The 21,683-nt window shown below is 41.1% G+C and overlaps 1 protein-coding gene across 4 annotated transcripts in view; it reads right to left on the bottom strand.

The window, feature by feature from the left end:
- rerea (arginine-glutamic acid dipeptide (RE) repeats a) overlaps positions 1-21,683 on the bottom strand; it is a 169,604-nt gene that overhangs the window by 98,343 nt on the left and 49,578 nt on the right. For 2 of the 4 annotated variants that reach the window (XM_066670689.1, XM_066670693.1), the window contains exon 1: positions 17,010-17,147. The exons of the other annotated variants lie outside the window; for them this stretch is intronic. The gene's annotated coding sequence lies outside the window, so the exon portion shown is untranslated. Of the gene's footprint in view, positions 1-17,009; positions 17,148-21,683 lie in introns of those variants that run through there. 4 annotated transcript variants of the gene reach the window in all.

Raw genomic sequence — 21,683 nt, 5'->3', positions numbered from 1 at the left:
AGCCTATTGAACAACTGAGCTTACTTGAATTATTGCATTGTATTTTAACATACGTACAAAGGTTCCCTCTACCTCAAAAAAGAGAAAAAGATAAGCTAGATTATGTTTTGTCACTTGCCTGAAATGTCACACTCGCTCAGTCTGAGCCTAAACCCTAGAGGTTTTTTTTTTATATATTAAAAAAAACTCCTAGACAGCCTAGCATGGCGGGGGAGTTCTGAACAACCCACTGAAGCTGAGTGACACCCACAGAGAGGGGTTGAAAGGCTGTGAGGAGCTGCCATTCTCACCCTCAACCCCTCATCAAGCCAATGAACTCACAGTGCCCTGAAAAGACAAACAAGGCCCTGCCTTTCTATTCTGGCCCTAAATTCATTCGCTCTTGGCTGCTGCTCTCTCACGATGATAAAAGCAGGTGATGTTTGTTTTTTTAAAAGAGGATTATGCACAAGAAACTGCACCAGCAAAAGTGTAGTGCCACATTTTACAAAAATGAATTGAGACATGTTTTACAATGCCTCCAAAGGTAGCCATTCCGAATTTTTCTAATTCCGCCGTTTATAAAGAGAGTGCAACAAACTTGATCACGTAAAACTACTAAGTAAATAAAGACTATATTCAACAAAATACAATAACTGAACAAGCACTCCTTTGTAAACATGTCACCTTTGGGCTGACTAATTACTGTAAAACATTACGCTCTGATTAGGTTGAACGCTCTGGTAAACAGAGTAAAAACATGATCAAATAACAATGTAGGTACTTTCAGATCCTCATTACTTTTGCAATATCAAAATTTATACCACTGTACTATACGCACTTTCTATATGATTTTTAAGAATAATGCAGCCAAGCGTTCCAAAACACTGAAGATAGCTGTGATAGATTCAGGACAATACACTGTCATCTGTTTTAAAAATAAATGAAAATATATTATCCAATCTTGTCTAAGCAAAAACCGAATTAAGCATGCGAGGTTCAGGATGATGAGTTTCCAGAAGCAATGCCATTAGGTCAGAGCGTCAAGCCATTTCCAGACTAAATTATTTAGTTATCTGGTGGCTGCTGCTTCTCTCTTTCTTTCATTTTTTTTTCTTTGTTTTTTTTTTTTTTTGGTTTAAACCCCAGCAACTGGCGGCAGATGGTCCGAGCGAACAAGCGGTGCATTCAAATACACGCCTAACGGCTCTGCCAAGAGCACCTCCACCCTAGATACCACAGGATGGTATTACCTCTAATTAGGAGCGGCTTTTGTTTCTGGATCAAGCCACCTCTCTCCTGCTCCCTCCAAACCACAGGCTGCCTCACTTTAGGAGGCCGCAGTCTGCCGTGGATAACACCCTCTTTGTCACTCCCTCTTCTCTGCCATTTAAAAGGCCCACACAGATTCAAATATAAATATGACATTTTGGAGCCAAAACCAACCACAGTCCTATTTCCGATGTCAGCTATCCCAAGGAGGCGTGTGTGGAGTTAGAAGAATGACTGGAATAGACGGTGGAGAAGAGCCTGCAGTGACAACACAATTCAGTTGTGTCACTGCCTCGCCTCATGCGATGTCCATTACTAAACATTCGTCTTCTGAAACGGAGAACACCGCTGTGAGAGGCCTGGGACTAAAAAGCATCAGATCATGGCTTTGAATTGCCTGTATACTGTCTGGGAAGGGAGTCCAAACAGACGGCGCTGTAAACATCATTTCAGATTGTTTCCTTGCCTCAGAGCGAGCAGACAGGAGAGGAAAAGGGACTGGAGTAATGAAAATGCTGCTGCTGGAACAAGGCAGGATCAGAAGCTCCTCTATCCTCCCTGGACAGCTCATAAAACATGCATCGACTGGGACTATTACCGGCCCTGGCGTTTTAGTGCACCCTGCACGCGCCCAGGAAAGAGAGCGCACTTACAAAACCCATATCCGCACCGGCCCCCCATGCTCCTTCCTTTTTTTTCCCCCTCTTTTTATCAGGCTGATTTTCATGTGAGAGAGCAGCTGTTTAGAGAAAACATTAGTAGAGCGAGGCCTCCGAACAAAAGGCTGCCGCAGCCCAGCAAGTTCACGGCGTGTTTTTAAAACGCTGTACAGTAGCGATCAGGAGATTAACTCAGCCCATTCATGTGTGAAATGGAGACTTGATCCCTAACTGATAGCGCAGCCTGCCTCCAGCAAACAGAGGGCGGAATATTTTTCATCATTTCAACAACAACAACTGTAATATATTAGATTACCTCTCATCCTTCATTGCATTTGCAGAAAGCAGGTTCTGCAAACGGTGCGCATTTCATGACAAAGCCAGGCAGGAGAAGGTGAAGTCTGTGCTTTTTCTAAATGAAAACTAAGCTTAAATAAACATTTGGTTGCGGTGAAAAAAAAACTGAAATAGCTAATGTGGGGAAATTAAACATAAACGAAAAGATGGCTTAAGTGACCTTCATTACAGTCAAAATGCAAGTAATGCTATAACTATTGAGATTTCTTCTAAATCAGTGAACAGGGAAAGATTGTTTACATTTTAAATAATTGTTATTTGGTCATACATTTGGCAAAAAGCTTTTGTCAACATCTGCCATCTCCAAACTGAACCCGAACTGGGCAAAAAAGTAAAAAAAAGTCAGCGCAGACAGTAACATATTCAGTCATGGGAAACACTAGATTCTACGCATAATGCTGTAACAGTGTTCCATGACAACATGTTATCTTGCTCCAGTTGTGTTTCAGCAGCACCATATCTACAGGCTTCATGCTCATGAGCACGCTTTTGAATTTCCTCAGCGTGGCAAGGAGCGAACCTCCAGGGGCAGGTCTGTGTGGGTATAAGTTAAAATAGCTTGCGAATGCATGGCTAAGCTTATAAACAGCCAGCGTGAGCATGTTTGCCACAGAGCCACATTCATCCAACTGTATACGCTTGTGTCAATCTAAATGAGTAGTCCATTGACTGCTGAGCAACTGTATTTTCACTAAAGTGCACACTGGGCTGGGCTAATAAAAAGCTTGGCTAAAGTGAAATGTGGCCTGACCTTTCCACATCTTTCTTTCAGCGGCTCCTTTACACAGATTTCTAGTTCTCCTCATACATCAACCAGAAATAAATGGGTTTTCTACCCACTGTAGCCTTGTCCTGTGGAACAAATGTAAAGAGGACATCATGACTGAGGGCTCTCTGTTGCAGGCTAAAGATGCATTAATCAAAAGGTTCAGAGTCTCTTAAGCAAATTGCTTGCCCTGCCATGAATAAGCCTAATTCTACTGAAACCAGCTACATAATTCCACATTCATAACATCTCCTGCATCTAGCTATTAGTAATCTTCTCCCAAGCCTAATGTATCATTCATGTTTGCATGTGTCCTCTTATCTTCGCCCTTCCAAAGCAAAATGTACTAAAGATTTACAGAGATAGCTCTGGCCGCACTCAACACACCAGCAACCTTATACCATTAATCACCTAAAGGGAACGTCTACGATTGTGGGGGGAAATAGTTCTCTGGTTGTTTACATTCAGAAGTTCTGTGTCTTTTAAGGTGGAACTGTGTGTTTGAGGGGAAAAAGCAGACTTGTTAGTACGTGGCTGGTTAGAATTTCCACAGAAGCTCATTTGTTACTCGAGTTGTTTAGTTCTGTAGCACTTTCAGTAATGCAGTTAGCTGTCTCCAGATTTTGGAGACATTTCCACCTATTACCAGAATAAATACCCACCTACGGAGCAGAAAAAGACCAAAATCCTCATTTCTGTTCATGCTTTTCAACAAATGAAGGTCTCTATTTTGTTTAAAAAACAAGATAAAGCCTAGCATACATTACAGAGACTTAACGACATTGGGGCTTTGTAAAATTTGGTTACTATTTACTTCACTACTTTTCTATTTGCCCTTTTAATAAAATCCCAGGTCCTCAATAAATTAGAAATAATAAAACAGATTACTTGATAACTAGCATAATAACTGTGACATGTTTAGACAACCTCTCCTACAGTGTACATACAACTTGCCATCCTGACCACACAGCATTTCTAAGGGTCTAAATACGCTTGGAGAAGAATGTCAAGTCCTCTGCGCCACCACATTACCATCACCAGAGACCCAATGGCAAGGACAGCACATGACACAGCTGGGCACATGGCAGAATCCCTCTCCTCGCCTGTCAGTATGCAACAAACTCACCTGAGGTGATCCAACATGGAATGCTCCTCCATGCACCACAGCAGAATAACAATTAGAAACACAGCAGAAAGATTATCAGCCTTTATATCCCTCATCAGTCACACCCCACCTCCATCTGTGCTTCAAGAGAAAATCCAAAATTCAATAACGTATATGAAAACACTGTAATTAACGTCTATTGGAATCCAGACAGCCGAAAATAAATGGGACACCGGCGATGCCATTCGTTTTGTTTTATGCAGAAATAATCTCTGATCTGCATTACTAACTTAGTCACAAACAAATTAGATTTGAGCTAAGAGCTCCATTGATCTCAGCACTCATCTGAATTGGCCACGAAGAGCTGGTAATCCAATCCGGCCATTCGGAAGTGCCTGCAAGAGCTGCATCTCCACAATGGAAACATTCTGTCCACAATGTAATCCATTGTGTTCATTCAGCAGACAGAGTGCACTGCATTTGGAACCTGTTCGCTTACACTAAAATGGCCAAAATTGTTGCGAGTCTAAACAGCAATTGAGTGCATGAGGGAACACAAGAAGGCCCCATTTTCAACTTGGCTGGAGAATTAGAGTAGTCTCATACACTGAGCCCGAGCCAGGAACTGTGTAAAGAGTGCCACTCAAGTCGCAATGACATCGGCCTGAGTCATTGAGGTAATGCACATACAGACTGCAGCCGTCTAGAACACTCAAGCAAATAACATTATTATCCAAAGACCAAGCACATTACAACTTCAGTTCATTTCATAATATTTAACAGCTATCTATGGCTACTACAGGTCCCTAAGGGCCAATGGCAAGAGTTCAAAACAAAAACACGAGACTTGGCTCCAAAGTAAGCTGAGTGAGAACAGATGCCAGCAACCTTGAGCATTAGCAACCATTAGTGTTGCTAACAACAAAAGGCGGCAACACTAGTCCAGCCAGCAGTGAGAAAAACATTATGCATCCAATCGTCTAGAACACAACACAGAGGATACATCAGGATAAACTGTGTTGACTGCTTCAGAAAAAGATTACTAGCGGCCGGTCCTGTTTGTACAAGCGGAAAGTGTCAACAATGAAAACGTCACCTTTTCACAAGGGTTTGTCGATACACTTCTGCAAGTTAGAAGTGAGAATTGTGAAGGCATTTCACTCCGAAACGTGTTCGCACAACCCGAAGCCATTCAGAACTCAACAGCTAATCTCATGTGCACTAATAACCTTGGGCTTGCTCGCCATTCCATTACTTTAAGGAATAAAGCGGCATATAAATAGCAGCTCCATTTCTCACCAGTGGTCTGTTACGGCTCTATTTCAGCTTCCCCATCATTAAATATTTATCCCAGCAGAGTGGCGGCTCATACCGAGGTGATAAGCATTTACCAATCCAAATCTCTCCTGCCCAGTCCCCCTACACCACCCCATGAAACAGACACGTTTCAAACGGATTATCTACAAGTGTTCCTTTAATCAGCGCAAGCCAGAACTGGAGCTGGCTCCCCTCAACACTCCCAAAGGAAAGCCTATTTCTAGACTTATCAGAAGGAGAAATCACTTCTATTATATACCAAGGGGATGAGGAAGGATGTGGTTGCTCTAATGGGAGATGACTCCAAGTATAGTGAAGGATATTGGTCCCCAAAAAATAAATTAATTAAAGAAATTAAAACAGGGTGTTGGTGTTTGATAGAGATTATAGATATCTCCAAAGCCACTGCTTCCTTTTTTTTGTGACAAACGCCTATTCCCTCCACCATAGGGTTGGATTGGCTCAGTCTGAAAACAAAACACATTTACATTCAGCAAAAATGCAAATGATCCTTAATCAAACAAGAATTTAAGCGGTGCTGCTGCTTGTGTGAATGAACAACATGCTCTCTGCAAGTCTGCCTTCTTAAACTGGGGAATGATAAAAAGATTTCATGCCTCAGCTTTGTGGGTGGCTACTGTTGGGTGTGAATGCAACTCCAGTGATCTCTGCATGCTTCAAACGCTCCTAGGGTTGACCTACAGTACTTCACAGGTATTCTTGGACACAGAACAAAAACATCTCTCTTTTTTCAGACTCAAAGAGGGTATGGTCTGCCAGTGGAATGGCAGCTCAAAGCGCACCGGCTGAATTCCAGCACCAAAACCAAGCCTACGTAAGGACTAGGAGCTCTAGAGAAGACAAAGCAGAGGGATCTAATAAACAGCTAGGGATTCTTCTGCAATGAGCTCCACACAAAAACACAATCCAAAGTGGGGAAAGAAACAGAATAGCCTGTTTTTCCTCGGGCACTGGAAGATTATCCAGAAAATACATACATTTTCAAGCAAAGCGGCTAAGATCACATACTGGTTCATATTAAGGCCCTCATCGTTACTTAATTTATCCATGATTAGAAGGCAAATTTTTACGACAGCTAAGATTTTCAAGTTGCCTACGATCCTATAACATCTTGACTAGAATAAAGCATCCTGACAAGACACTTCTTTGGGGAATAAATGGTACTTGTCCATGATGTAGAATCAGTATATACCAATCAGCCATAATTATAAAGCCACCTCCTTGTTTCTACACTCACTGGCCAGTTTGTCATCCCCACTCATCATACAGGTGCACTGTGTATTATTACAATTACATATTTCCACACACAAACACCACAGAGTAGGTATTATTCGGGTGGTTGATAGTTTTCAGCACATGCAGTTACTCTCAAGTGGTGGTGAGACATGTACAGTTAGAGTGCTGGAAAGGAGGCTAAGAATGTACAGACAGGTTGACTAAATTCTGTAAATGTAGACGTACAAATTGCACCTAGATGGTTAGCGGAGCTTATAAAAAGGAAAATGAGTGCAGAATCAAGCAGTTTAATTGGGTTATATTCAATTCCTTTAAAGGATGAAAGTAAAGTATAGCAGTAAAAGGCAAAACAGTATTTCTTAAAGTTTTGTTCCAATTGCTTTACCTTTTGTTAAAGACATCACTTCAGAGAAAAACAGGTTTTAATCATGTTTAACATGTCCATGGAGGTTTTCCATTTATTTTTACTCTGTATGATGCATCGTTGGCAAAATAAGCAGTAAGTCCCATGGCTGTGAATTTCTGCTTTGAAACTGCTGTTTTGTGTCTCAAACAGGAGAAATCAAACTGTCGGAGTTTCTAATGTGATAAATAAAAGAAACCAAACCAATTTGTGGCATGGCAAAAGGGGTAAGTGAAGATATAGGAGGGGACAAATTACATATTCAAATGGTGAGCACTGCATGAAGGCATAGGTGTAGAGTTACATCCTAGTCATTTGTAACTGGTCGATTACTTTTCCTCTTAAAAATAACGTCTAAATATTCTAAATATACTGATTAGTAGAGAGTAGCTTAGGTGTTAAATCAATGACTGGAGGGAATTAAAAAAATTAATTCATTCATTATCTGTAACACTTATCCAGTTCAGGGTTGCGGTGGGTCCAGAGCCTATCTGGAATCATTGGGCGCAAGGCGGGAATACACCCTGGAGGGGGCGCCAGTCCTTCACAGGGCAACACAGACACACACATTCACTCACACCTATGGACACTTGAGTCACCAATCCACCTGCCAACGTGTGTTTTTGGACTGTGGGAGGAAACCGGAGCACCCGGAGGAAACCCACACAGACACGGGGAGAACACACCAACTCCTCACAGACAGTCACCCGGAGCGGGAATCAAACCCACAATCTCCAGGCCCCTGGAGCTGTGTGACTGCGATACTACCTGCTGCACCACCGTGCCGCCCAATATAAAAAAATTGAGTACTTGATTTAATATATAATAATATCAAGTGACAGTTTTCCATTTTGAAAATTTAGTTCCCAGACATGCCTTTCAAGCAATACAGTCTCACACAAAAGGAAGATACTGAGATGTGTTTAACAGATTAGTGCATTGTGTCGAACACATAACTAAGACTGGTTTGACTGTGAACCATGCTGGTGACCTGACGTCACACTTACACATACCTTAAAGCTGCCCAACCTCAACTGTAACATATACAATCTTTACTCACAAACACAGCTAGTCGGAATGGGAAAAGGACAAATTTGGGTTTCAATGGCCACCAAACATATATGAGCCCTCCACTTGGCTGTAGGGAGCGGCCGATCAAGTGGAAATGCAAATGCTCAATTATGTTGCAGAGCTAAATGGCAGCTTGAGGGGGGGGTAGTAGTGTATTGCCACAATAGAATTTGATTTTCTTTTTTGTGGTGATGAAGCCACTTCACACTGATGAAGCACAGGAACACAGAGCCAATTTGAGAACCACATGTGGAACCCCCACCCCAACCAATCTTTTCCTTGTACTCTCAATGACAGAGAAAGACTCTTTCTCCAATCCTCTTAAGAGGATTCATCATTCATTTCGTAAGCATTCTTTTTGTTGGGCAGAATGAAATAACCTGTATAGCGCTAAATGTACATCTCAACTGTCAAAAGTAAACACTTGATTCAAAGGGGTATTAATCTCAGACTCAAATTTCCTTCATTAAAACAGCTAGAGCAAAAAAAAAAAAGACAAACAAAAAAATCAATTACCTCAGCAAGTACAGATACACATCGCTGTCTGTTTACAATTTAATCCCCAACTTGTCAAAGCCATTATTTTCTTAATAACAACTTCCTCTCTGGGCTGCTTTGTCTCAAGCCCATCTTTTAAGGGAGCAGAAAGGTCATAAGCTTTAATGCTCCCCAGGGTGCAGCCCGCCGTGTCTGTAATTATTCCTAGGGATGAGATGACAAATGAAGTGGATCAAACCCGAGGTGCCAGAAGCTCTTATGATTCCTGCCCAACCACAAAGGTTAAAACAGGGGTCACTCTAACGGGGAAATCGAATGAAAAAACAGTTAAAGCAGTGTAGCAATAATTATGCAGGAGACCTCTTACAGCGACAAACCATTACTGAGTTGCTGATCATAATTACTGTCGTCTCTGTTCACTAGAGGAAAAAAAAATGTTATCTAGCTCTACTCTAATTGGCAGCTTATTCAACCACAACAAATAAAACAAAACACGCCGCGCAGGTATCACGTAACTTAAAAAAAATATATAATAAATAAATAAACCCAAGCAAAAGCTTATCAAACAACATCCTCAACATTTGCCAGGAAAGGTCCGTTAAGCAGACAGCATGTCACCCACAACTAGTTTGCATACATAGAAGATCAATGAGCAAATTATTAGCAAACTCACTCTTCACAGCTTGGCCAGTAATCATTGAGGAATGCTCGCTGCATTATTTACAGGCTAATGTATAATTCAGCACTAACAGCAGATTTAATGCATAAATAAAGCTGTGATACACTTGCATTAAATGTTTACTCACAAAAACAGGATTCGAAAGTACACACATTTCAGCGGAGCGCCTGTGAAAGTTTCAAACCTGTCACTTTTTTCACTCCATTTTTAATGGCTCGCACTAAAACTGAAAATGGTTTGCAGGTGGAGAGGCCAGGGAACCCTTTGTTCACCCTCTAAGAATCCAGGGAGGGATTCAAATGTGCTAACACAAGCTCTCAATTACTTTATTCCAAACACAGCTTAGTTGTGGATGGCACATGCTAGCTAAAACATCATTATGGATTGTGAAGGGAGCCCACATTTCAGCTGAACATGAAAGCACTTAAAAGCTGACAGTGTTTTCCCTCTTGAATTCTAAACAGGCTTTGTAACAACTATATAAAATCATTTTTTGGGTTTTTTTTTTCCCCTCCCCATCAAGTCGACAAAGGTCACTGGCCAACTAAACGTGTCCTGTGATGGAATTAACAGGAAAACAACAGGGCCTGTGCAAGAGCTCTGCTCACTTTATGACCATGCCCTGAATGAACAGGTCCAGATGTCCCCTTCTCTTACCGTGTGTGAAAGACCTGGAGCTCGGACTCGGCTGCTTCAGGGCTTATTAAAATATATCAGTTTCAATTATCCCAATTTCCTACCAGCCTCCTTGGGCTCACATTTACAACAATGAGCTCTGTTTCTGCTGAAATGTATGCGCCATACATTTACAAAGGCTAAAGGAAAAGAAAAAAATAGAGCTTACACAATTTGGCTTAAATTCATAACTATACATATTTTACTAAAAAAAAAATGCTAACCAATTAGTTAAACAATCAATCTATGATGTATGAGCTTCAGGGAGAATTCCTAAGTGTCTCTTATCTTGGTCTTTTGTGGACAAACCTGTGTAAGGTTTGTCTGTAGCCCAAGCAATGAGCAGGCGTCTGTGGTTACTGTATCTATTGTCACAGGGAAGGTGCCAAGAAGAAGCCTACATTCTTGTAAACAAAGAAGGCTCCATATAAGGAGGAAGACAAGTTGAAATTTGACATGTTGCCAGCTTGAAAATGACAAAGCCAAAATAAGCTCTTAAAAAGCTGTAGGTTTTCTCACAGAGCACCACTTGTAGTAAACAAATCACAGATGCACTCTGACCTATGTATACTGCTAAAAGATTCTAAACCTGCTAAACAGTGCAGTTCAGACTCTGAGCTTGACCATGATGAGCACAGACATTCCACAACAGCACAATAGCAAGAGCAAGAAGTGCAAACATGACATTAATTACCCCTGCCCTTTCTCTAATTCATTAAGCATTACATTACGGGGCTGAGCCCTGCCACCGGCTCCCAGGCACAGAGTGTAGCTCAATCAGAGATGTGCTGCCATTACAGCCAAGCAGAGACAGAGAGAGGGAGAGAGACAGAAAGAGAGAGAGCCAACACGATAGCAGCCGGTTCCATCATGCGAGCAGATTAAATAACATGCCTCCCAAAGCCCTGTCAAACATTCAGCTGCCTCCGTGCAGCAACTGATCCGTTACAACACACTTTATGAAGAAGCCCCTCCGTCAGCCCCGGCTCGCTGCCTTTGATCCAGCCACCGCCCGTTTGATGCCCTTAAGGGTAAGATCACACATAGGCATACCTATGTACAGAATGCTTAAGATGTTTCTCTGACAATTTGAGTTAGATAAAGGAAGGAACCTGGCCTTTGCTGCTACATTCTTGAAAACAAAGGTTTTCAAAGATTATGTTGTAAAGGAAATAATTGGGCTATTTATTATATATTAAAAATAAGGCATGCCTGTGCTGGCTAGGGATGGGCGGTATCAATATATTTCATAGCGTCATATCATCTCAAAAGATTAAGGGTGAGGGGGTGCACTGCTAGTAGACCTGTCTCGATTATTACATAATCGCAATTATTTGAATATCAATTACGTGTATTTCTAAACAAATGGTGCTATTAAAACGTTGGCTGTAAAATGTGCCAATAAAAACAACCTGCAGATACACCAACGCAGTTCGCTGAACTTGAGAAGAAAACGGCATCAACAGATTCTTCCCGGGAGTTGGCCATTCCGGAGGCTCTCGGGTGAGTATCTTAGGCTACGTTCACACAACAGGTGAAAGTGATCAACTCTGATTTCGTGACCAAATCAGATTTTTTTTAAACTGAGCCGCACGACATAGAACGACGCTTCAGGCGCTGACCAGAAGGAAACGTCTGTCTGTTTCATGCAAAGCACTTTCGTTTTTTTAAATGAAGGAACGGGACAGGACTGTTGTTTTACTGCAACACTGTGTCACAAAACCTCCATTTTCTTTATTCCAAACGAGTTATATATAGAATATTAAAATGTGAACTGATTTTTCTTTCACTCCAAGCGCAAATTTCCCAGGTCTCTCACGAACACGAGTCTCAAAAGAGAAGACGACGAGAACAGACATAACGAGTTTAATATTTACTGGAGCCACATTTATACAGCTTTATACCGACAATATCAAACTGATATAGAACTACTAAAAAATTTATTTTCTTATTTGTTTTATTTATAAAAAACTCCTTTATACATTTCCATGTGTTTTCTCATAAAAGAGAAAACTGTATTTTCCCTGTATTTTTTACAAAACGGAAACCCTTTGACCTAGTCATTTCCACCTGCTAAACACCTCGAATAAAAAAAAATGCTTTGGACCGTAGTCTGGAGATTATTCTCAGCGGTTAGTCCGATTCAATGTGATTTGTGCTGTTCACACAGCCACATGAACGACACATCCGTGTCACGTATGACAGGGCCTCTTTACCTCCAATGTGAACGAAGCCTTAGTATTCCTTGCCCAGCCCTTGACAGCCCTAACTGTTATGTTATCTTAAACATAAAATCTTATGTTAAAACAAACGAAATAAGCGACTCTACTCTGTTTAGAAGCATAGCTGTTGAGCTAGCAGGCACTTGCAGCTTAACACACCACAGCAGATGGTTTTCCAGTGAACTGAGGCTCAATGCCTCATACCTGTGAGTACAAAGTCAGAGTATTTTGTTTGTTTTCAGCTTCATTCCTCTCTGTTTTAATCCAAACTTGGCGCTAAACTCACAACTGCGGTAAGCTACTGGGCTTGTACACCCCCCAAAAACCGTTTTCAGACTGTGACATCACCAGTGAGCGAGCTCCTACAGCACCTCCTCCCTGTGGCACTCAAACACACAAATTATCTCTTTGGCCTTGTGCGTAAAGACACAGAACAGGAATGTGACACCACATACACATCATAAATACTGCCCTCGTTTTGATGCATTTCTTACTGAAGTTTGATCATGATGTCTTCTACATTTTCACCTGAAGTAAAATGTTTCAATTTATATAGCTCACAACAAATAGGAAACATTCTGAAATGTACATAAATGGCCCTTTACGTGATATTAAAATGCTACCTTCTCTCTGCCAGGCTAACAATCATATTATCATCATCATCATCAAGGTTATCATCATTGAGTATCACAAGATTGAGAACTTGCTGTATAATTTAGTCAATATTAGGTAAGCCTAAATGTATGATTATATTTACGCTCTAAAATAACACCCTTTAACATACACCAACAAGCTCTCTTCCAGCGTTGCTTTTGAAACACACAGGCAGTGCGCGTTTAAGCATTAAACATTTAATAGACTTTCTCCACCACTCAGGCAAGCAGTCAAACAATTGTTCAGGGAAAGAGATGACACAGTTAATCATACACCCACGCACTGCTATTGAAGCTCCAGTGCACAGACGAATCATAAAGGCAACTTAAAAAACATACAGCGCTCCCATCATTAGCCACAGATTTATCTATTTACCATTCTTATGCATTCACACACAGTTCTCCCTGCATGTGACAGTCAAAGGCGCTTGGTAAATATATCCAACATTAGCAGGAGTGAGCACTTTCTTCAGAAACGGCATGACTTGCTAATTCAATTATTCAGTTAGTGTAAACTGTTGGTTGACCTCTAGGGAGATTCTAAGATGCAACAGCATGGAAACTTAGAGATTTCTTAAACAAGAGAAAGGGGAGGAAAGAAAATACAAGAGCAGCATCTTTTTTCTCATTTTCAAGCTACAAAATAGTAGCTCCGAAGCCAGAAAACAAAAAGAACTGTCATTTCAAAAGCCAAAAGAAAAATACCCTACAAAACCTCCAATTTATCTACTCACCCACACATCCAAAATGCTCACACACAGTCACATCTTAAAATCAGTGAGTGGGAAGGACATTTGGGAACTCCACTTTCCCCTTATTTATGGTGCACCAGCTGCTTTTCGGCTCACGCAGTAAGTCAAACGAGGGTACATTTTATCTTTCTACTTAAACACAACTCGCAGGTCAATGGGGATACACGCTTAGACATGGAGATTTCAATCAAACAAGAGTAGTATGTTTAATACTTAAGCAGTGCTTATAGATTTTAAGGTTATCCTGCCTCTCAATGAGGTTTCTCTAAGGGTAATACAAGACAATGAAAACATGCTGTTCCTTGCTCTTGCCTCGAGTTCCTCTGTGGGAGACTGCTCTCTAAATGTTTGACTTCTTTTACCTCAGGCTATCCTCAAAGCCATGGCATGAGTAACAAGAGTTCATAAAACGTTTTTTTCCTCTTTATTCTATAAACTAAAGGATTAAGGAGAGATACTCTGCACATGCCTGTTATGATTACAGATTAGTGATCTAAAGTCGAGATGTCTGTAGAATGGCAAATTTCAGCTTTTAGTAATGCTTAATCCTTATCTTTTAGTCATATCTCTGACTCATGGTACGAAAATCTTCTCTGTACAACTCACCACATCATAAGCGCTTGATAGTGAGATAACAGCTTGCACAGAAGCCCTTCCAGCATTACAGAATCTTAAATGCCTCAATTCATTTTTCACCCTGAGAGTAAGCAACTAACATCAAGTCTTTGATCTACATATTTTCAAAAAGAAATAGTTCTAAGAGATTATGAAAATATGTGACTATACAAGTCATTGACTTAAGATGAATGTGCCAGCTTGATCCTTTTGCATCTGCAGGGTAAATAGATCTGTTTGGACCTCGATTTCCAGCCCATTATCTGCAGGCTTTTGTCCTATGAATTAACCAACCAGCAGTCTCTCACTCCAGTGAATTAATCACATTGGAATCATTAAGCTAGAGGTCACTTGCCAGTTAACAAGAGACAAGCAGGAAATATGTGAGGTGAAACTGAGGACTGACAAAATTAACCCCATAACCAGGTGCCAGTTAATATCCTAGAACTCCTAAACCAGACAGCCTGTTCATTCTGATTCATTTTGATTTCATTGAGTAGGTGTCTTTATAGTGGGCTTGTCTATCTCATGGACCTTCAGTCAAACAAACAAACAATGGTTATCTACTACAATCTATTTCAGAATTCAGTTTCGCCATATTACTAAATACACGGTTTACAATCTTTACTCTCCTATCATCACCATGAGGCCTCATGACTAGACCTTTATATGACCCCTGTGCTATTGGGGCGGGGGGGGACTTTTCCACTAGTACAGTAACCCCCAGAAATGTAGCAGGTGATAGCACAAAACTTGAACTGGAACCACAGGCTGTGAAAACCACAACAACCGTCCTGTATTTGTGTGTTGTTTTGGGCTGAACACGGCTCTGTGCCCCAGTTCTCACACATCAGCAGAGTTTCACATCCAGTTCTTGCTGGAGTTTTTCCACCAGCCACCAATCCAAGGGGCGTTTGAACCTCTTCAAAACACCACAGCATAATTTTATGAGCTACCACTGTGAGTTAGATTAAAAACATAACGTGATCACTACTGTAGCTATTATGAGTAGCTATTTTGTCCTGGAGATCTGCATTTCGCTGTGTCTCTCTGGCCAATCAGTACCCTGGAAAGTCATGTTTAGTACCTACTTGGCTCTCTTTGTACCAGGCGATTTAAAAAAGGGACCCTGTTCCAGGAAGCAGGTACCATATTTGCGTAAAGATAAAGCAAAAAAACCAAGCCGAGTAGGGTCCATGAAATGGAAAAGCCACATTAGCAGCATTCCATTCATTACACCCTCAAATGAACTGAATCATACTTTAACAAAATACACTTCATTGCCACCCCCCATACCCCCACCTTTTTTAGGGCGTGTTGAAGATAGCCTTTCACAGTCCAGACCAGATGAAAATCAAGTATGGACAATAAAAGAGCATTTACAGACAAGAGAAAACAAGATACTTCCCCCTCACACATGGGACTTGTAAAGTGAAATCAGATAAGCCCAACTGTGAAACAAATACTGTTTAAGACAAGTCTTTTCAACCACCATCCACCCTCCCCCCACCCCTCAGCCAGTCACTCGTGCTCTTTACAACACCCACATTGCTACAGGCTTGACTAATCACTCATGGACCATCACAGGCCATGGTTCACATGCTTAATTCAACTGAAAGAAGCTAAGCTGACTTGGCTATCCCATAGCAGTCAACAACTGGTCAAGCAAGTCTATCTAAAAGGTTTGCTCTCAGGGTTTGCAGTAAACAAATGTTTACAACTCATCATTTCCAATCTCTAAGGGGTAGCCCATGGGGGAGGGGTGAATCCTCATTGTAGGCGTTGTTGTGACTGACTAAGAGATTACCAAATTATTTCCCCCCTCACAATCTGTCATATGTATCATATCACTGGACAAAGATAAAGGCCATGGTGAACATGGAGATTTTATAGCTCTTGAAATGTCAAGCATTCATAGTTCATTTTTGGGGCATAGAAGTTTAAAAAATAAATAAAAACAGAACAGACCAATGCTATACAAATGAGTCTCTGGGGTTACCCTTACAGAAAAGTAGAAAGGGCGTCTTAAAGAAATGACCCCTTCAACATCCAGACACTACACTTATGATGACATTTCTGGTATGAAGTGATTTACTTACATTTTGAATGAACACTGGATGTTTACGCAAAATAGTAACACTTTCATTCAAATCACAACTGAATCTCCTGTCGTCTTGTTAAAATAACAAGTCTTATTCGATCAAAAGGCCATATCTCATGTGATCAATTAAGTAAGGCTCATTTCTGAAGCCTATTTTTGTTAAAGCTAATGTAGTGTACACAGCACTCAAATGGAGGCTCTTTTCCACTTGTACAAAACTCTGCACAAAAATGCACAAAACTCTGCATTTACTACAGACCTCTGAATAACAACTTTAAGGTTCAGACAGACAGGCCAAAGGAAACATTCAGAATTTTTCTGGCACGGATTTAACGGTGGGGGGTAAACACTGTAGACACCTCCAGTAGTGAACTAGAAGTCATGAAGCTAGTTTGCTAGAAGTCATGGAGTGCACATGAAGTCGCTTCTGCCAGTTTGGCTCAACAAAAAAAGAAATGAAACAAGTAAAACGCAGAAGCACGCGCACACACACACACACACACACTCCCAGCTCCAAGTGGACCCCGTGCTTTCCAGCACTATTGCCAGCATTCCGTCTCCAGCCCCCCCTCCTCTTCCACTCGCTGCGTTTTATCCGTGGTGGCTCAGTAGTAGTAACGTTACTCACCCGCCGTAGTCTCCAGTCTGCCCGGCTAACTTTCACTCCACCGCCTTAAACCAAGTGTAATAATATAATCCTCGTCCAACAGCTGACCCTGCCGAACTTATCGGCCCGGGCCAAGACCGAAGAAATCCCAACAAAAGCGAAAAAAGCCAGGAGCCCGAAGGCTAAACTGTATCACTTCATCCGGTTAAAAAAAAAAAAAAAAAAAAAAAAAAAAGAAAAACACGCCGCCGATGGAACCGGGCACTTGCTTCAACAAAAGACGCCCTCGCTCTGCTAATGTATTCACGTTCAACTCGCCAGTGAGAAAAGGAGGGGAAAGAGAGAGTGGGGGGTGTCTCTGTGAAAACAAACGGCTCACTCAAGTCCTTCTCGCCGTGTGGTGAGACCGAAAACGTTTGAGAAGTGGAGCCAGTGCAGTACTTCGAGGGTATGAAGGGAGAGGGGGGGAGGGGGAAAAAAAAAATCAGTGGAGTTCGGCGTTTACACACTCTCCGTTTCCTTTTTCTCACACGCACACACGCGCTCCCCTCCCTCTCCTTCTTTCATATGTACGCACACACCACGTTCTCCCTCTCTCGTTTCTATCTCTCCCTCTCTAACCCCCCTTCAGCTGTTCAACAGACGCATCCACATGGCTGACCTAGTCTTTCTTTATCCACACACTAGTGAAGGAGAATTACACCCCCCCCCCTTTCTTTCTCTTTCTCTCTCTCTCTCTCCCTCTCTCTCTTACACACACACACACGCGCTACTGAAAGCAAAACATGGACTGGATTCAAATGACCGTGGGGACAAAAGGAGCACCAAAACGGATCGTGATTGATCGTTTAAAACTCGTCATAGCTCCAAAGTGCTCGAGCTCAACTCCTCTCCCGTAATGAGGAATAACATTATAAGAAGCAGCGTGCCTCTGTGTTCATCTCCCAGGCAGAAGAAGAAAGAAATCTAGCCCACATGATCAGAACACGTGGCAGATATAAATTTTAAAGCATGCCATCGAGGAAATGGTTCCATTTGGCCAAAGAAAAGCAGCGTGCGCATGCTCCTCCCTGCAGTAATGAACGCTGTTGTGATGACAGACCAAACAAAGGCTGCGCGTTCACTTTCGCTCGACATCATTTTACACCTCAAAGTTTGAGACGCCAACGAAACTTCACATTGAAGATGAAGTTAATCTTTTAAATGTCCGTGTTTATTTGACGCAGAGTTGGGTTCATGACCAGGAGACGTGTCATGAGTGAAATAAACAGTCAACATCTCTGCCTTGGAACTGTAGAGTTGCGAATACACAGCTGAAACAGGCAAATTCAAGTACTTTGTGTCATAAACCTAAGGAACCAATATCAACGCAAAATTAAGTTATACCTAAGACAGGTTTAATACATTAAGGGATCTTCTTCTTAGAAATAACTTTAAACATGTCTTTGTGATGAACACAGGTTTTTAGGGTTTAGCTGATGGCTGGAGCCAGACTTCAATTAATCACTTATAATGTCTTGAATGGCTATGTATTTTCACAATAGACTGGACATCGGCAGACTGGAGACCTATCAATACATTTGTGATTGAGGCCCAGATTCGTTTAAAATTATTCTTGATATTATCTGTGTTACTGTTTTGATATTACAGATCAAATTACGGTGTTGATCACTTTTTCACCTTTTTCAACACTGAATTGAAAGCTGTACACTGATACTCTTTATAATGATACAGATATATATGCTTAATTTTACCCAAGACTTAATAGTTCTTGTTTTAATTTACTAAACATGCGCAGTCTCAGCAAGATCATTTAAATACAGTGGAACCTCTACTAACGAAGTTTCCAAGATACGAACCGGGCATTTGAATATTTTTTGCCTCCACCAACGAACCACGACTCTAGAAACAAACCCGAGCCGGCGGCTGGAAATGGCCACTGACCCCAATAGGCGAGTCTCCCAGCGCCCAGACTTGAGTGAGCTTTTAAGATTAGCAAATTGTAGCTTTAGCAATTTAGCATTAGTGTAAATAGCAGACATCAAAATTTGTGCTAAGTTAAGATGTATCTACTCTTCGTCTCCCCACATTCACCCGCCTACTCTCCATTATTCCACCCACCTCCCGTCATACCGCCAGTGCCTGTGTCGCTCCTCCAGCCAGTCATCACATCTCCAAGGAAACTATATGTAACCACTTAACTTTTTTTATTTCTTTTTAATTACTGTTACCACTGTATTTCTTTTTTATTTTTAGTAACGCTACATGTATTTTTTTTTTTACTAATTTGAGAGTGTTGTAAACATATATCAGTGCAAAAAGGGTGACTTTCGGGGTGGGGGCTGGAACACATTAATTGCTTTTCCATTATTTTAAATGGGGAAAATTGACTCGAGAAACAAACTTTTCCACTTACGAACCGGGTCACGGAACAGATCAAGTTCGTAAGTAGAGGTTCCACTGTATTAAAGTCATTCCCGTTAGGTTGAGGAACTCCAGTCTAACTACATTTCTCTCGTGCACAAGATTTTGGATGTTTTATAAATGTACAGTCAAAGGGATTTGGTAGTGTGTCAATTAGGCATGGCACCGTTTTTATGTCTGTTTACACAATAACTCAAATTTCAAATCTGCTGTCATCTTCCACTGTATTAGTGCTTATCTGCTGTAACCCTACAATACATTTTTTGTATTTTATGGCAAAAAAAAAAAAAATATGATTAAGAACACCAATTTCCATTTTATATTAGTACTGCTTACTTGTCCAGCCTCATCAGTGGCGATAAACAGATGTTCAGTGTAATCATGCATTTAAAGAAAAATAAAGCCTAGTAAACAGACGAAATGCTAAAAAAAAAAAAGAGGTATTTACAAAATAATGTAACATTTGATTTGTTGTTGCAAGGGCTCGATTACAATTCAGTTAAGCTTTTCAACCAACTGCATATAATGACCTTATCTTACATGTCTCAAGGTCAAAACATTAAGGTCACATTAAATCAAAGTGTTCGCATTCACTTTAGTTCATTTTACTTGTTGTTTGTTTTCTGGACATCAGAGGAGCAACTGCCAGCATTAGACTCTTTGTCTTTATCCCAGTGTTGCACTACTCTGGCCTTTAGAAATCTAGACCACTTGGGAGCCTTATCTAAACCATTTAATATTAAAAGCTTGTAGTTTATCAGATTTCTTTCAAGTTACTGAAATCAAAACTGATATTTTGGCTGTTTGTTTGTACTCATGGTCTATTGAGCACAAAGTTATGTTAAATTCATAAATTCTTCCAATCAAATGTAATTAATATTTAGTCTTCCATGTTTTTTTATATTACTGTGAAAAATAGCAACCTGTAATATCACCAGTGTAGTCACCCTCCAGTACTGAGCACTGAGTCATGAAGGAAGTGCATTGTTCTCTTGATTCATATGGTGAAGTGCTGGTTTACCCAACATATATTTCAAATCTTATATAACATTTTCTGATGTGCTGATGATATTGATATAATCAAAAACCGCTCGTGTCTAATCTGGGCAAAACGTACATACTAAAAATAAAAAAAAAGGATCAATTGGAATCAAATTTAGTGTGGTGTGGACCCTTTATTGTGCTGCAAAGCATGTAGCCTGTCAGGTTTTCAAAAGCAGGAGGAGTCCCTAGTGATCCGAGCATTGGCAAACGCTCTTCAGCTCCAGGGAAGCTGGAGACAGTGTGACTCCTGTTCTCTTGACAATCCTCGGCTCAGTCCAGGACCCACAGAGCACACACACACACACACACACACAAAATCACACACATTCGTGTGTGCATGCACAACGCTCACACACACAGCAGGCAACCTCTTCCCTCCCAGCAAGCGTTTGGGCTGCACATTCAAGCATATTTATTACATTTACTCAAGTACATCCTTATTTATACCCATCCTTATTCAGCTGCCCCAGCAGCACTCGCACTGAGCCCAACCTAAGAGGAAATTCTCACTGTGCTAGAGGAAGATATTTAGAGAATGCACTTTTCAAAGAGATACCAATCATGGCTCCCGGGCTGCCAATAGCAGATTAGTTCCTGGCTCAGGAGGAAAACACACAACGGTGCGTTTGACACGGTTGCAGACGGTCAATTACTGCACTGAAGTGAATAGATGCAGAAGGCACAGGCACAAAACCGCAGCAAGGAAAAAAATAATAAAATCAAACAATGCAAGGGAGACCATGACTGAGCTGATGAATATTAAATCATTTTAATGACGCATACACACTGCCGCATTTCTCAGGGGTGAGTGACATCCATTAATGGAACTGGAAACCCATCACATGGCCACATTTTAGCCACAAACTGACACGCCACAAAATAAACAGCATTGCAAACTCGTCCTATGCTGATGGATGTTGTAAATCTTGAGGAACACGCTGTGAAAGTGTGTAGTATTTCAGCAGAGACAAATGCTATTCTCAGAACAGGGGAAAAAAACAATAATGCAGGGAGTTTGAAGGAAAAGTGTCCCAGATCTTTATGGGACTTGGATTGTTTAAAGGGTGAATGCTTTGCATTTCCTGTGTTCATGTGGTTCTTCCAAAGGCAGTTTCAGTCTCCAGCACAAAGTAGATCCCATTATCAGGCAGATGAAAACTCCACCTCCAGGATTTCACAGCTCCTCTGTTTATCACATGGCCCTGTCAAGTTGGGCACCATTAACCG

Source organism: Hoplias malabaricus, chromosome 5 (genome assembly GCF_029633855.1).
Source record: "Hoplias malabaricus isolate fHopMal1 chromosome 5, fHopMal1.hap1, whole genome shotgun sequence".
Lineage (NCBI taxonomy): Eukaryota > Metazoa > Chordata > Actinopteri > Characiformes > Erythrinidae > Hoplias > Hoplias malabaricus.
Note: the sequence above shows the minus strand (reverse complement) of the source record. Positions and strands in the feature narration are given on the sequence as shown.